This window comes from Rhinopithecus roxellana, chromosome 3, assembly GCF_007565055.1.
Source record: "Rhinopithecus roxellana isolate Shanxi Qingling chromosome 3, ASM756505v1, whole genome shotgun sequence".
Classification (NCBI taxonomy): Eukaryota; Metazoa; Chordata; class Mammalia; order Primates; family Cercopithecidae; genus Rhinopithecus; species Rhinopithecus roxellana.
In genome coordinates, this window is record NC_044551.1 from 68,531,813 (window position 1) to 68,545,681 (window position 13,869).

The window sequence follows — 13,869 nt, forward strand, 5'->3', positions numbered from 1 at the left end:
ATTTTAATCAGGAATGTGATGTGAAATATACATTTTCTGTGCATATGTGTATCAGGTTTTAGGAAGGAATCTTAATTCAGTAGGACATAAATATAAAATAATTCTGACATTTCTTTAATTACTCATCTCCAAAGATGCTCCATTGAATATCCCTTTCTGAAGTAGATTACTTTAAGTGACCAAAGTTTAATTCATCTAGTTTTAAGATGCAGTCTTATATTCTTTTTTTTTTCTTTCTTTTTTTTTTTTTTTGAGACCAAGTCTCTCTCTGTTGCCCAGGCTGGAGTGTGCAGTGGCATGATCTCGGCTCACTGCAAACTCTGCCTCCCGGGTTCACACCATTCTCCTCCCTCAGCCTCCCAAGTAGCTGGGAGTACGGGTGCCCGCCACCATGCCCAGATAACTTTTTTATTTTTAGTAGAGACAGGATTTCACCGTGTTAGCCAGGATGGTCTCGATCTCCTAACCGTGATCCATCTGCCTTGGCATCCCCAAGTGCTGGGATTACAGACATGAGCCACTGCATCTGGCCATGCAGTCTTATATTCTAATTAAAGTCACACACACCCTATCATAGGCTTGTGGTGAGGGGAACTTGGAAAGAAAGGAAGATAATAGCTTCTGTTCTCTTGACTCCTCCCCCTTCTTGGCCTCTTCCTCCTCCCTTCTTCCTCCTCTTTTCCTTTCCCCTCCCCCCTCCTACTTTTCTTGTTCTTCTTCCTCTTCCTCCTTCTTTCTTTTTCTAACAGCTTAAAACACCACACATTTCCTATCTCACAACCTCTATGGGTCAGAAGTCTGGGCATGGCTTAGCTGAGTCCTCAGCAAGGCTGCAATAAAAATGTTGGCCCTGGCTTGCTTCTCTTCGGGAGGCTCCACTGGCAATGGGTCCATTTCAAAAGTTACTTAGGTTATGGCAGAATTTATTTTCTTGTGCTTGTAAAACTGAGTGCTGCAGCTTCTTGATAGCTCTCACTCTCGGCTCCTAAAGTTCACCCACAGCCTCTTGTCGTATGACTCTCTTCATAAGCATTTTTTTGTTTGTTTTTGACAGAGTCTTGCTCTGTTGCCCAGGCTGCTGGAGTGCAGTGGCACGATCTCGGCTCACTGCAACCTCTGCCTCCCAGGTTCAAGAGATTCTCCTGCCTCAGCCTCCTGAGTAGCTGCAATGACAGGTGCACACCGCCATGCCTGGCTAATTTTTGTATTTTTTTAGTAGAGATGGAGTTTTCCCATGTTGGTCAAGCCGGTCTCAAACTCCTGACCTCAGGTGATCCACCCACCTTGGCCTCCCAAAGTGCTGGGATTACAGGTGTGAGCCACCGTGCCTGGTACATAAACTTTCTTTCAACAAAAGCTTGCTTCTTCAAAGCCAGCAAGGGAGAGTGAGTCTACCAGCAAGATAGTGTCTTATATAAGTGATATGACCACAGGCATGACATTCCATCATGTTGTCATATTCTTTTGTTTAGAAGCAAGTCAGAGGTCCCATCCATACTCAAGGGGAGGGGATTATACAAAGACAAGATTCTCAGGAGTTGGCCATCACAGGGGCCACATTAAAGCCTGGTTGACACACAAGCTAACTCAGTCATGCCATTTTTAGTTCATTTAACTAGTTAAATGCCATTAACTAGTTCATGCCATTTTAGTTCAGTCTCTTGTTAAATCTTCAGTCAAATTCAGATGTCTTCTCCTTCCATTCTCCTGAGAGTTTTAGATACATGGTGGTATGAATTGAGTTGTGTCCCTTCGAAATTCATACGTTGAATTCTTAACATGCAATAGCTCAGAATGTGACTTTCTTTGGAGATAGTTTATTTAAATAGGTAATCAATTTAAAGTGTCATAAAGGTGCAGTGTAATCCAGTATGACTGGCGTCCTCATAAAAAAAGGAAAATTTAGAGACAGACATGCACATAGGGAAAACATCACGTGAAAAGTGAAGGCAGAGATCAGGAGTTATATTTTTAAAAGACAGTAAGTATCAAAGATTGATAGAATATCATAGTAGCTAAGAAAGAGGCATGGGACAGATTCTCCCCCACAGCTCTCAAAAGGAACCAACCCTGCTGACACCTTGATCTCAAACTTCTAGGCTCCAGAACTGTGAGACAATAAATCTCTTGTTTAAGCCACGCAGTCTATGGTGCTTTGCTATCACCACCCTAGAAAATGAATGCACATGGTACTGGGAGAAGGAATCTGGGGCCATGTGACTTCTTTGGACTCCTCTGAGCTCTAGGCTTCTGTCTTGTCTGTGGATGGTATCCCCTGTGCTGTATCTACTGCTAATGTGTCAGGGCCCATCATGTTCCTTTGAACATGGATGATCCACATACTGTCTATTAACTGGGTCTCCACGTGTTGTCGTGAAAGCTTCTTTCATCCTCTAGACCTCTCTGCCTCTTCAAGCATGGGAAGTAACTGGATCAAATGTCCACTTTAGAATGATCCCCCTGGTGAAGGCAGAGAATAGGTCATAGGACAGCCAGACTAGAGCCAGGACAGATGGACTTTTGTGACCTCTATACCCACTAAGGGGATGCCACAACCAGGTCCAAGGTGAGCCTGAGGCTAAGACCAAATTGGTCTTTGTGCCACCTTTATCTCCTTGTCAGAAAAGCTCTTCCTTCTTCTCTCCCACCCTTCCATCTACCAGTACTTACTACTTACTAAATATCTGTTTCATTCCAAGAATAACATAGATAGTAGAACCTGTGGGGCTCCAGGGAAATCCCTAGGCCCCTGAAATAGAAGCTTGCAGTTAATAGCTTTCTGGGTGTCTTGTTACTGATTGGCTGAGAGTTAGATAAGCTAGAGCTTGAGTGAAGGGCTTTTATCCTTTTCCTCCAGAACATCTTATAATAGGGAATCAGCCAGCCTGCCTGTCCTAAGGCCTTTGCTCTTGCTACTTCTCCTTCTGAAATGTGGTTTCTCTGGATCTTTGTGTGGCTGGCTCCTTCTTACTCTCCAGGTCCTAGCTTCTATGTAACCTCCACAGAAGTGGTCATTCTGATGAAAACAAGACCCACCTCCTGATATTCTCTATCATGCCTCCCTGTTTATTTCTTTCAAAACCCCTTCCTCAATATTAACTACCATTTATTACTCACTAATTCATTACTAATTATTAATATTAATTTATTTTTGCTGATTGTTCTTATTGCCTTTCTCTGATTCTAAAATTCAAGTTCTGTGTAAGTTCCACTACCTATATTATTCTTGGAATAAAACAAATATTTAGTAAGTACTGGTAGATGGAAGGGAGGAAGAGAAGGAAGAGCTATTCTGACAAAAAGAAAGATGGCACAAAGATCCACTTGGTCTTAGCTTCAGACTCATCTTTGACCTGGTTGTGGTGTCCCCTAAGTGGGTACAGCAATCACAAAAGTCCATCTGACACTGCCCTAGTCTGGCTGTCAGATGACCTATCCCCCATGCCCACTGGGAGTATCTTTCTAAAGAGGAAATCTGATCAAGCTACCTCCCTAACTAAAATCCTTTGAGCTACCTCCCTAACTAAAATCCTTTGTGACTTTCCAGCACGGCATGTGACATAGCTTGGATTCTTGTCCCCATCCAAATCTCATGATAAAATGCAATCCCCACTATTGGAGGTGGAGCCTTGTGAGAGCACCATCCCCTTGGTGCTGTCCTCTCAAGAGTGAGTGAGATCTCACAAGATCTGGTTGTTTTAAAAGTGTGTGGCACCTCCACCCATCCTTGTTCCTGCTTTCACCATGTGACGTGCCTGCTCCCCCTTTGCATTCCACCATGACTGTAAATTTCCTGAGGCCTTCTCAGAAGCCAAGCAGATCTTAGCACCATGCTTCCTGTAAACCATACAGAACCGTGATCCAGTTAAGCCTCTTTTCTTTATAAATCATCCAATCCCAGGCATTTCTTTATAGTAATGCCAGAACGAACTAACACAACATGGAAGGTTCTTGATGACCTAGTGTATTACTTTCTTGTGGCTATTGAAATAAATTATCACAAACTTGGTGGCTTAAAACACACAAATTTACTTATTCGCCTGCAGATCAGGCATCAGAAGTCCAAAATGAGTCTTTTGGGGCAAAAACCCCGGTGTCAACAGGGCTATGATACTTCTGAAGACTGCAGGGAGAATCCATTTTCCAGCTTTTCTCATCTACCAGAGGCCACCTGTGCTCCCTATCCCACAACTCCCAGCCCCTTCCTCTGTCTTTGAAGTGAATTATTTCACTCCCTGTTTCTATCATGACAATGCCTTCTCTCACATTGACCCTCTTGCCTTCTTCTTAGAAGATTCCTTGTGATTACACTGGGTCCACCTGCATAATCAAGGCTAATCTCTCCATCTGGAGATTGTATCATAATCACATTTACAAAGTCCCTTTGGCCATTGAAGTAACATATTTATATGTTTTCATTATTAGGATGTGGGACACTTTTGTCGAGGAAGGGATTGTTCAGCCTACCTTTTTTTCTTCACTTTTTGCCACCACTCTCAGCCTGTGGCCTCAATCGCCGGTCTTTGCACTTGCTACCCGCACTGTCTAGGTAGTTCATACCAGTCCCTCAAGACTAGCCTCAGGCATTGCCTCTTCTGGGAAGACATCCTCTTACAGGCCAGGATATGACTCATGCGTGCATTCCTAATAGGACCTCACTTGTTTATATTGTCACCACACTGATTCGTAGTTATATGGTTTGTCTGACTCTCGTGGGGGCTTGTAAGCATTCTGGCGCAGAGAACTATGACTTACTGGGGCTTACGTCTCTTGCCCAACACAGTACCTAAAATTTAGTAGGCATTCCCTCATAAACATTAAATGAATGAATCAAAGAATGAATAAACATTTAGGAAATGATGTTGTATTAGTCAATTTCTTTCCTCATCACTGTTAAAGATAAAAGAATGCCAAGCCAGGTTGTTCAGAAAGAAGCAAGCACCACATCCCTGAGACAGGAGCACATCTGGGCAGCTGTGTGTGAGAAGTCGGTTGCATTCCCCATACACGGTTGCCTTTGCAGCTGTACTCTTAACCACTGTAACCACAGAAGTGGGGAAACAATAGGGTGGGGTGAAGTGAAAAAAACATTTTCCAAAGCTTCATTTATCTAATAAATATAGATATTTAATTTTGTTTTTTCAGTTATTTAGTTTATTTTAGATTCATATGAAAGTCTACCCTAATTTCTGAATTTTAATGGTTTGTGGCATTTGTGTGGGCATTTGTGTGTAGCTTGCAATGAAACAGCTGTTCAGACAAAGAAATTGTGATGCATAAAACCTATCGGGTCCAAGCAATACATTCACGCTCCTCAAGACTCGGGTAAAAGCAGTGAAGCAAACAACATACAAAGCCCCTGAGGATTGAAAAATAAGGCTTAGATACTGAATTGTGCTGAAACACTTGAGTTCATCTGGAGGGCCTCTCAACGGTGAATTATTAGAACCAATTTCCCTTTACCCTAAGTGAAGATTTTTCATCAAGAAGAGGTGGGGAACTTATAGAGACTGAAAAGGACCCTCTTTTTTATGACAAATTAGTTCCTGCAAAGTATGAACTGCACTAGTCATGAGACAAAAATGCAGAATAATCAGAAAACATTTTATTCTTAAGTTTATCCACTGATATACTGAAATATTACCTTTAGAGCCTAATAAATCATTAATTTAATTAGAGCTTCAGTAAATGCTATAGTATCAGACTGATAAACCTGTTTGTTACATAATTATAAACATTCATGAATTTAAGTGTGAAGTTGCCAGTGTAGAATTGAAAGCTTTATTTTCAATTAAAGTAATTTTTTAAGCTTTATTTTCTCAAATAAAGCTTAAGCTTAAAGCTTTATTTACTCAAGTAAAGAAATGCTATCGGCACTTCATTTAACATGGTTCTAGAAATCCTAAGAAATACAATTAAACAAGAAAACAAAGTAAAAAGCGTAAATATTGAATAGGAGAAAATTAAATCGTCATTATTGGCAGATAAAATTATTGTACATATGGAAAACACAAGGGAATCAAGACACTACAAGACACAGATACTTTATTAAGGTCCCTGCTTACAATATTTTCATGTTTATTTTTTTATTTAAATCCTTATTGAATCTTTACAACTATTATTTGCTTGTGCCCCCAAATTCAAAAAAGGTAGATGTGTAATGTACCAAGTTGAAGATGCCACTTTCAAATCACACTCTTCAGGAATAACCATATTTAATAACCGACATTTAGGCTTCCAGTTGCTTTTCTGTGCATACACTATTATTCTAACTATCATGCGGAGAAATAAATGTTGGAGAATAGCCTGCACAATTCCAGAGAAGAAAAGAATTGTGAATCGACTAACCATACACGTGGTTTTAAAATTTGTTTCAGCAGGAATTCACAGAACAATCAATGGCATAAAATAGAGAATCTGTCAGTACAGATCTATGTAATTACAAAAAATTCATCCATTTCTAATCAATAGGGTTAAAGTGGATTATTTAGCAAATAAGATTGGAATAACACACTAGCCATTTGCAAGCAAAGAAGAAAGGTAACTGACTTATTATTTCAAAATAAATTCCATATAACTCAAATATATAAATAAATTTTAAAACAAAAACAAATGCTAGAAGACATGGACAACTATTTCATATTTTGGGGATGTAAAAAGCCTTTTTAGATAAAACATAAAACCTGAAAGCCATAAAAGGAAAAGAGTGATATGTATGACTAGATAAACTTTAGAATGCTGGTAATTTCTTTGCTTAATTTTAAAAAGTCATGACCAAAAGAAAGATAAAAATAAACTGGAGAAAGGCAGTAACACTATGACAAGCAAACTTCTGTTATCCTTATAAGACCCCAGAGTCTTACAAGTCAGCAAGCAAAAGATGAAGAGTCCAAGAAGGAAATGAACACAGCACATTAACAGAAGGCTCACAGAAGAAATAAAACAAACTTTAAAAGTAGGAAAATGCGCTCAATCTCATTCAGAATAAACAATGCTGATAAAATGAATGAGATAAATGCTTTGCCCATTAAATTGTGAAAATTATAAAGATCACTAAATCTCAATGCTGAGAAGGGTATAGGAAAATAGGCTTTCTCATATACTGTTAATAGAAATGTAAATTAGTACATTTAAGATGACAATTTGGAAATATATAACAAAAATTGTAATGTATATACCTAGAAATTCTATGCATAAAATATCTATGTATTACTTCTCATAACTAAGAAGAATTGTAAATCTAAAAAATCTGTAGTATATTCATACTATGGAATACTAACAAAACCATTAAAAAATTATTTTAATGTAAAAAAATACATTTCCTTCTTAGACTCTTCATCTTTTGCTTCCTGACTTATAAGACTCCGGGTTTTAAAGATAACAGAACTTTGCTTATCATAATATTACTATCTTTTTCCAGTGTATTTTTATATTTTCTTTTTCTTGTGACTTTTTAAAATTTAGTAAAGAAATTACCAGCATTCTAAAACTAGCATGGTAGTGCTACATATGCTGATAAAGAAAAACGTCTATGTTATTTTGTCAAAAGCTTCTAGGAAGAGAAAACTCTCCAAAAGTCTCCCTCTTTCTCTTACTCCTTCCCCTATTGTTTCCATGAAAATTCCAAAATATGCAGTGTATCTATCAGCTGTTGCTACATTGATGCTCAACAACAAATCACGCCAAAACTCAGAGGCTTTAAGCAATATTTATTTTCACAAATTGTGTGAGGGTTGAATGATCTAGATTGGGCTCTGCTGGGTGGTTCTATGGTACCATTATCAGCTAGGTTGACTCAGGAATGTGAAACTTAAGGAAAGTTGGCTGGGTTCAGTTGGGAATGCCTCTGTTCCATAAGTTTCCCGTCTTTCTCCTGAGACAAGCAGGCTAACCCAGCTGTCTCTTTTTACAGCAGGGACATAAGACGGCAAGCAGAAAAATGCAAGGCTGGCCTACCCACCAATTCTACTTCATTTTATTGGCAAAGAAGGTCATATGACCAAACCCAGAATCAGGGAGTGAAGAAATATATTTCCCCTTGGGTAGAAACTTCAAATCACATGGCAAAATAGGTGGATAGGGGAAGGAGTGAAGAGTCAAGCCGTTAATGCAATATCCTACAGTCGTACATGAGGACAGCCCGGGTTACATTTACAGAAAGACACAAATGTCATCTCTTATTTGAGGAAGCTCTTCTTATCTCATCCATATTGCAGCAAGACCACAGCCACACACTTTCCATTACTTTGTGAAATAAGTTTTGTCTATATGCGTATTGAGAAGCTTTAGGGAAGAAAAAGTATTTGGGTCGTGCAAGGACTTCAATATTCATGGATATCTTAATTTAATAGCAAAAAATATAATAATTTCTTATTGAAATTGTTAACGTTAAAAAAATACTCCTCTCTTAAGCGTGAAATGGGAGCTTTTCCCTTTAATATGATTGATCCAGTTGAAATCATATGCACATCTTTGTGCCAATAACAGTCACTAGGAAAATGCCACGAACTTATTGGCTTGGGAATGGCTCACCTTTTCCAGAACTGAGAATGAGATGGGTACCTGGTCAAAATAGGGGTGACAAAGAAGGAAGAAATTAAGAATGTTGGAGAAGAAAACAAGAATGTCTACTATCAGAAGGAGAGTTTTTTTTTAATTAGAGAGAAAAAGAGGGAATACTAAAATGAGAATATGCTTAGAAAATGTTTGGAAGCCAATGCTCCAAAATGTTTTCAGTGGTTATTGGGGAAAAGAATGGGATGGTAGTGGATGCATGAAAGTTGGAAACTTCCACTTATTTCTTTTGTCATCTTTTTTTGAGGGGGGTATATAGATGTATATATATGTATACGTACATATATACATTTATACATACATATGTATACACATACATACATATGTATACATATATACATACATATATATGAGAGTATACATCTCTACATACATATGTATACATACATAGATACATATATGGGAGTACACATACATATATGCATGTATATATTATTATATAAAATAAAAGTATAAATTATTTATTAATATAACTCTTACTTATAATTAATATTCTCATTTTTTTCTGTAAAGTCTAGACTATAGTAACCTTGACTGCAAAATTTTCTATTCTAGAATCATAATCTAATTTGTCCCTTGTGAGATGGACAGTACAACAGTATATTTCAAGATTTCTTATCCTTCAATGTTTTGAGTAATTAATAAATTTCATCACAGTTTATCAAGCACTTCTTATTATACAAATTGCAGTGACAACTGCTATGGAACAAGATGATATAACATGTTCCTACAAGTCACATCTCTGCTTCTGCGCTTTATCTGCTAAGCTGTCTTAGTGAAAAATCACACAATGCTGCCAAATGGGATCCATATAAATTTGTTTTCCTTTATTTGTGCTTGACAGCATTCTTTTCCAATGCCCTTGATGACTATTGTCAAATACACTCCATCTTTTACTTTAATTCCTCCAATGAACTTTGGCCTTTCTCATTCCCAGAAAATAAGTTTGCCTATACCTTGAAAAAATGTGGACCATAACTCATGTTTCCACTCTATTTCCTATCTCCATCTGCAAACTCCAAAACTGGGTAAATTCCTGCCTGCTATTCCCCTAGTCTAGCTAACCCTTCATCTGTAGAAGACCAAACCAACCATTCATACCCTTAACTCTATCCGTCTCTCTTCCTCCAGAACCTTGCTTCATCAGTCATTTGATCTCTCTTGTTTCTTTGCTTCTATTGTTCTGTTTATTGGCTTTTTACCTTCAAGGTTTTCCATTCCATCCAGACCTAAACTTCAGAATCATGTCTGCTAGATTGAAATTCCATGAAGAAGTATATTTATATACATATATATGTTTATAATATACATATATTTATAAACATATATATATATATGTTCAATGAATCCAACTGCCTATTGGATTTCTGACTTAGATAGACCACAGATATCTCAAAACTGAGCTCTTCACCTACCCCACTGGCAGCTTTTCAAAGTTGCCATTTTCCAGGTGTGGTAGAGAAGTTTCCAAAATTCAGTGGACTTAAGGGACTCCGAAAAGAAGAACGACCTGTGTGAACTGAGGTTACATACTTCCCACTCCTTCTGCATTGGCTTTGCTTCATGTCCAAGAACAACAGCACAGACTTAAGTTGGAATCCCAAGAAAGACAGCCTACATTTCTGCCAGCAAGCTTGAATGGGAGAAGACTGCAAAATTTGAATGTCAGAGAAAATGAAGTAGTCTTTCTTATCTGACTGATGGACTGTGATATAAAGATGCATATACACTCAACAAAAGAGGCACAGAAACGAAAGAGCAAGTCAATTTTGCTGAAACATCAAGGTAAGCTTTGTAAAGGCTTTAACTTTTCAATAGGACCTTGAAATATGAGCCAGTTTAGCAAATAATGACTTAGCTTGTTATTCTATTTCAGCCCCAGCTAGGTGTACTGCAATTCAGTCCTGGCACTCACCACACAGAGTTAGCAACACGCTTACAAGTTAAAGAGAATAATACCCAACAAGACTATTTTTACTTTAGAAACTTTCCTCTTATGTTGGGATTCCCCAGGCTATCTATACTTCATCTGCATTAGTCAGTGTTCTGCAGAGAAGTAGAATCCAGAGTGTGTGTGTAGTAGGGGAGAGAAAGAGATATTTATTTTAACAAATTGGCTCATGTGATTGTGAGGGCTGGCAAGTGTGAGATCTGTAGAGCAAGTCGGCCAGCTGGAAATTCAGGTAAGAGCTAATGTTGCAGTTTTGAGTCCAAATTCTGCAGAGCATGCCAGGCAAGCTGGAAACTCTGGCGGAGTTTCTATATTGCAGTCTTGAATTTATAAGCAGTTAGTAAGAAGCACAGGTTCTTACAACCCCCTCAGGTTCAGTAATTTGCTAGAACAACTCATAGAATTCAGGAAAATGCTATACTTAAATTATGGCTTTATTTGAAGGATATAAAACAGGAAGATCAAACCAATAAAGAGACACATAAGTGAAGTTTAAGAAGCAATACATAGTGCTCTCCCCTCATGGAATCAAGGCATGTCACACTCCCAGCACATCAATGTGTTCACCAGCCAAGAAGTGACACTTAGCCTCAACATTCACAGTTTTTATTACAGTTTTATTGCATAGTTACAAATGATTAAAAGGTTGTCTATGTGACTGAACTCAATCTTCAACACCGCTCCTCTCCCCAGAGGTTGGCTGGCCTAACCTTCTAATAACATGGTTATTCTAACCTTCTAATAACATGGTTGGTCTTTCTGGTGACCAGCCACACATTCAAAACCTATCTAGGTGCTTACCTTGGGGCATCTCATTTGTATAAAAAAGACACTCTTATTACTAAAGAAATAACAGAGTTTTAGAAGGTTTGCATCAGGAACTGGGGATGAAGACATGACAGATTGTTTATCACATCATCCTCATATAGCTGAAGCAAGGGAATGTAAAGAATGTCATGCAAAATTATATAGAAAGAAAGATCAGGGAAAATTATGGATGACATGAATGCCATACTAAGATGTCTGAATATTTTAATGAGGATTAGGAGGCAATTGAATGTCCTCAGGAAATGAAATAATATGCATAGACTTGAGGCTTAGGAAAAGTCATTCTGGAATTAGAGTGAGAGATGGATATAAAGGTATGACTCTAGTTAGGGAAAATATACGGGGACTCTTTCTGTATTTGAGGTAAGATAAACTGAATCTGTACAACAGGAAGAGATAAAAAGCTTACTCAATAAAATGACATTAAAAAATGACTCTAGAAAATGACAGTAAATAAGAACAATCACTTCTACAGAGCTTATTTGGTTCCAGGTAAAGTTCTAAAAACTTTTCACATATTAACTTTTTCAACCCCAATCCTATAAGGTAGTCACTATTATCTCCACTTAACAGATAAAAAAATGAGACTTAAGAGGACAAGTAATTTGCCCAAGGTCATACAAGAAACTAGGCAGACTGGCTTTAGCATCTCTACCCTTAACCATTAGGGAACAAAGGTCCTTGGGTTACAAGCCTGGGCAGTTCAAAGAGTAGTTCTTAGATACTCAGACCTAGAAGTATGCTTGGCACAAGTGGAAAATAGGATAGGGTTAGTAGAGAGAAAAGAATGATGACTTTCATTTTGGCTGTGCTAAATTTAAGTGAAACTGACCAACATATACAAATGTCTCTTGTCTGCACTACTACAACCAAAGAAAGTAAGCTCTTCTATGCTACATTTTTGGTAACCGATATTGAGTGTTAGATCTAATGTCTTAATGATCTGATTTTTTACTCAACTTGATTCTAAATTTTTCCCTACAGTTTCCACCTTTAATTATATTCAACTTTAATGATCAGTTTACTATGTGTGCAAGCCTATGTCTCTAGTGCTTTATGAAATCCTATTGATTAGTTACTTTTTCCCACTACTATGACAATGTGAAAGCATCTGATTTCTGCAGTCAGTTGAGTGGTGCTACATTAAGTTTACTCCAAATATTAATAACAAGGAAATAATATGGCCCTAGAGAAACATTAAAATTACTGTCATAATTTGTATATGATAAATTGGAATAGAACTGTCTTAGTCTGCTCAGCTGCTATAATAAAATATCACAGGATGAATGGTTTACAAACAATAGAAATTTATTTTTCACAGTTTGGAGGCTGGAAAATCCATGATCAAGGAGTTGGTAGATTTGGTGTCTAGCGAAGGCTTGTTTCCTTCTTGACACTTTCTTGCTGTGTCCTCAACATGATGGAACAAGTTCCTTTGGGCATATTTTATAAAGGTACTAATCCTATTAATGAGGGCTCTGCCCTCATCACCTAATCACGTCCTCAAAGGCCCCACCTCTTAATACTATAACCTTGGAGGTTAGGAGTTCATCATATTAAGTTTTGTGGGGAAACAAACATTTCAACCATAGCAAGAGGTATATAAAAGCACCTAAGGAGACAAACATCACCCCTAGGCAGGCAAGACAGGCCAGATCCTGAATTGTTACACATAGTTTGACAGGCATGAGTAGGGCAGGAGAGAGCTATCCCTCACCCAGTAGAAACATCAGGTGATGGTTTGACAATTATCACATTGCCTCTTTGAAAGTGATAAATTGAGAGCCGGCATCAGGGAGATGCCATTTCCTGATGGTTTACACCCATTGCTCTAAAGTGTTAATTGAATGCAGACACCAAGGAGAAGCAACTTCCTGGGCATGCACAATAAGAGACAAAATGGTGGAGTATGACATTCCAGGGGCACACCACCAGAAAAGGGAAGAAAGCCTCAGACGGGCATGCGTACAAATTCCTAAACACACTGTGCATGCTCAGCTCCCAAGGGTAAGAAGGGCACTGTGTTTGTGGGCAGCTCATCCTAAGGGAAGAATCGTGGGAAAGAGGCCAGACTGCAAAGTCCTAGAATCAAGGTTAAACACAGTACTTGACCTTCAAGTACCCACTTGGATCTCTTCCAAGTGAACTTTCCTTTCTTTCCTGTTCTAAAGACTTTCTAAATAAACTTCCACTCCTGCTCTGAAACTTGTCTTGGTCTCTTTTCTGCCTTACGCCCCTCAGTTGAGTTCCACCTTCTAAGGAGGCAAGAACTGAAGTTGCTACAGACCCCTATGGATTCGCCGCAGGTGTGACTCTGATACCTTCCACTGGTAACATGCTGATTTCATTAATATGTATAATCGATGAATCTAAAGTAAAGTGTCCCTCCCACAGGTAGTTACTCAGCTTTGAAATGTTGAAAAAGAAAGGTCAGGGAGGACATGTTTATCAGTCCCCTCTAGGAATTTCGTGAAAAGAGTGTTATGGTCTCACCGGCAAGATGAATGCATTAAACT